The sequence below is a fragment of the Delphinapterus leucas genome, chromosome 4, assembly GCF_059928025.1.
Source record: "Delphinapterus leucas isolate spDelLeu-1000000601 "Yukka" chromosome 4, BTC_Dleu_Yukka2, whole genome shotgun sequence".
NCBI lineage: Eukaryota > Metazoa > Chordata > Mammalia > Artiodactyla > Monodontidae > Delphinapterus > Delphinapterus leucas.
In genome coordinates this window covers 99,961,772-99,966,212 of record NC_143132.1, presented here as the reverse complement: position 1 = coordinate 99,966,212, position 4,441 = coordinate 99,961,772, and positions in this window count along the sequence as shown.

Below are 4,441 nucleotides of genomic sequence, written 5' to 3'. Positions count from 1 at the left end.
AAGGTTTAAAAAATAATTATATTTCTATACCACAATGAGAAATAAATTGAAAATAAATCAAAATAAAATAACATTTACAACAGCATAAACAATTAAATACTTAGGAAAAATTCTAACAGAAGATGTGGAGGAAACCTAAATAAAAACTATGAAACTTTTTTAAGATAAATTACAGACTGAAGTTAAATAGAAGGATATACCATGATCATGGATTGGAAAGATCAATATCATAAAGATATCAATTATTTCTGTGGAAGAAAATAAACCAAAACAATGCAAACTTCTTTTAACATGCTGTCATCTGAGTGCCATTCCAAAAGAAAGTTCTGAATTGGAAAGATGGGTGAAGTTTTGTAGAGCTCAAGCAAGAGAGAATAGCTAAAGTTTACCTAACTTGAAGAACAGTTGGTCAAATTCGCCTCTTGGAAGATGGAAAATTTACGCTTGTAGTTTAACAGCAATTGTTTGAGCAAAGTGTCTTCAGCACTGTGGATGTTAAAGTCATGAGAGGGCTACCAATAAGGATAAGGGCAGATAAAAGTAGGTCCTAATGTTACACAAGGCTCAAAGTGGAAACATTTTAGGCTTTCAAGGTCCCTCACAGTCCTCTCTTGTTCAAGAGGGAACTTGAATCTCATAATTTGACCACATGTAGATTTGTTCAGAATTCTAGATTGATGCCACTCACTGATCGTGGTCCCAGATTCATTGGTGATGGTTGCCATTAGGGGTCCTTATGATTTTTGTCTTTGTAGTTGAATTTAAATTATCTAGCCAATGAGTCGCTATGCAGAAGATGTTAAGACTCTGGAGAGAACAGGGAAAAAATTCTGCAGAAAACAATTAGCTTTCCTTTCTTGTTTATGTGAAAATTATACAGTACATCTCTTGGTAGGTAGTGCATACTACTTTCCCTAAGTCAGCACATGCATTGCCCTGTGTGCTGAGTATATTTAAAGCCTTTCCCATGGAAAGAAAAAAAAAAAAAAAGAAGTTTACTATAAAATAAACCTTTGCTAAATCTGAAGAAAAAAAAAGCTTTTCTGCATTGCACTACAGCTTGGTGAATTTATACCAATTCTTGCAATTCTTATTTAAGTTTCCTAGGTTACTAAAATGGTTGTTTCAATAATGGCATAATAAATTGTTTTTGAACGAAGAGAGAAAACAACAACTCAGGATTCACTGGTAAATATAGTTTGTTATGTCTTTCTTCAGGCTAAGAAAATGTAGACATTTTTCTTCTAATTCCAGTGAATATTCTGGAAATTTATAGTCCTGTCCCATATTACTTGAGACCATAGTTATTAAGATCTTAGTGCCAAAAGAAAGAATAAAGATTTTGCATAGATAAAAGGAATTTGGTCAGATTATTAGAAACCAGAAAACTGTTGGAAATGGAAATAGATATCAGTACCTGTTCAAGTAGTAGAATTTTCTAGCAATCTGTGTTCCCAAGATCCAGGAACATTCAAACAATATGATCCAGGGTCCATATTTAGGTATCAAAAATTATTAACCAAATAGTTTTGTTTGTATTCCTGAATGATTTCCAGGAATGAAAGTTCCCAAATAAATTTTATTTTTTAAAATGCATTGCATAGATTTGAGAAGGTGGTAAGCATGAAAACCATAACACTGTCACAGGAACATGAAGTTCCTTATGAAGCACATGGACTTTGGTGAGACTGAGTGTGTAGGCATGTGTTAAATTATAATGCCATTTGCAGAGACATGGAGGGAACTAGAAACTGTCATACTGAGTGGAATAAGTCAGAGAAGACAAATATATGATATTGTTTATATGTGGAATCTAAAAAAAATGGTAGGGGGAAGGAGGAGAAGGATAAACTGGGAGATTGGGATTGACATATACACACTACTATATATAAAATAGATAACTAATAAGAACCTGCTGTATAGCACAGGGAACTCTACTCAACACTCTGTAATGACCTGTATGGGAAAAGAATCAAAAAACAGTGGAAATATGTATATATATAACTGATTCACTTTACTGTACAGCAGAAATTAACCAACATTGTAAATCAACTGTACTCCAATAAAAATTAATTGAAAAATGAAAACTTGTAATGGTCATAACATGGTAGAGAGATAGCAATAAGACTAACAGTAGGGTAAATAGGAATGCAGTTTTATAAGACTTAGAAGAGAGTTAATGTTCCAATTTGGTACTAGAAGTTAGGAGAAGGAAGTTTTTTTTTTATCTCTTTGCAAAGGCTGCTTCCCAGGTACCTTAAATTATTAGATATAATTAAACATGTATATATTTGTGGGGAATGACAGTCTAGGGTATTTGTCTTTTAATTGTTCTTTATATTGATCATCTTAAAAGCTTGTTTATCAGTATATAGTGAAAGAAAAGTGACATAATTGTCTGGTACAAAGATTTATTTTCCCAGGGAAAATGATACAAATCCAGCAATCAAATTAATTAAATTCTTTAGCTGGAAAGTGAGTTCATTGGTGCCAAGTGTAGTCTAATGTCAAGGTTTAATCTCTGGTGCTCAGAATAACAAGACTGGGGAGGAAACTCATATTAGCAATCAAGAATCCTAAACCAACAGAGGGAGAGGAAAAAAACAAGCAAACAAATCCATTAAAATTTGGAAGAGAAAGAAAAAAAGTTGTAGTAGTTTTGGATCCCTGCATTCAAGTGTCTCAATCTGAAGGATCCGTGTACAGCCTAGGCCTAGTAGTCTGCTTTAAATCCAAGTTTCGCGAGAAACATTTTTGCTATGCATAGACGTTCAGGAGGTAGATGTATGATGTCTTTTCAACTGGGAAACACGAATCCAAGGGTCAGTTCCCTGAAAATTTACTTAAGTATTTATAATTAACAATACCTGATAAGGTTCCGTCCAGTGAGGTACATGTGTAGTCTTAAATTGGTATCATTTCTAGTAAATAAAGTGGATTAATGGATTGAAGATCATGCAGAGCTTCCTGTAGTTTATTCTTGATAAAAGGAAAACCTTGGGTCTGTTGATAATAAGCTTGTAATAAAGCTTTACAAAATTTTTCCATATCAGCCTACTATAAAAGAGAAGAGCTAATGTTGGGGTGAGATCACAAGATGCATAGGCATTCAGTAAGAAGGTTCTGTGTGGATAGTCTATGAGTTCTTTTTGGATGGAGTCAATGGCTATGAGACCTGAGGGCAAACCTTTGGCCACAGCACTGAAGTTCATCCAATAGTTTTGCAAGTTTTAATTTTAGAGTACAATTTATTTATTCCACTTTCTCTGAGAAATGTGAGAATGAAGCTTCTAAGCAACAGGCAGAGCCTTACCAAGTATCTTAATTACTCTTCTGATGAAATAAGACCCCTAATATCAGACAAACCAGAGAGTTTTCCAAAATGAGAAATGCAAAGCATGAAAGTTGCTTTGCTACTAACAGAGCAGCTGCTTTATGGCAAGAAAAGGCTCTAGCTAACCAGAAAACATGCAGAAAAATAGTAAGAATATATTTATAGCCATATGAGGCTTAATTAAGTCCATTTGTAGATGTTCAAAAGAGCCTAAAGATGTTGGTTTATGTTCATGACTCGCTCTTATAGTTTTCTCAGGATTGTAGCCTTCACAGACAGTGTGTACACTATCACAAACATCCTCAGAAACATCCTCTGAGATCTTGTTGAAATTTTCTAACTAAGCCCTATTTAAGATGGATTTTAGTTTCTTTTACATGATGGGTTAAAAATTTTGAGAGACTTCATCTCAATGTTTCAAGAGAGTCCATAGAGGTAAATATCTTAGTGTGTACAGAGACCATCTGGGTGGAATAAACAATTTAATCCATTCTAGATTGTATATATGTGTGTATTTGTTGTTGCTGTTGCTCTGTTCTGTCTTTCCAAAAGTGAGTGCTTCGTAATGGAGTTGTTCCAAGACCTGAGTAAAGTTCTCTACAGGATCAGTTAGCTATACAACTGCTGCCATTATGCATATAGAAGGGTGAGCTTTTCCTATAAGGTTAAGTGAAAACTTATAATAACAATGATTTCTGATATCTATTGTCCTGTTTAGTTAGGATCATCAGTGCTTGTCCCAAATTTTCACATACACATAGAAATGAAGTTTCATGTTTATTGGGTAGTTAAAGGTAAGGCGTTTTGAAGGAAATGCTTAATTACTGGAGACAATCTATAGTGATTCTGTCTAAGCCAAAGTCTCATGTCTGTCAGCTTCCCTCAAGTGTATAAGGAGGTATTCAGTTCTAGAAATTTAGAAATCTAATATACAATATCCTGTGGGACCCAGAACTCCTCCAAGTTTTCTTCTAATAATTGATCAGGGAAAAAGATAAATAGCTTCCTATTTGGGGGGAAACAATGACCATTCTGTATATTGTCATAGCTTAGAAAATGTACTTACATCTGAAAAAAATGGACATTTTCTTTAAAAGTTTTGTCAGT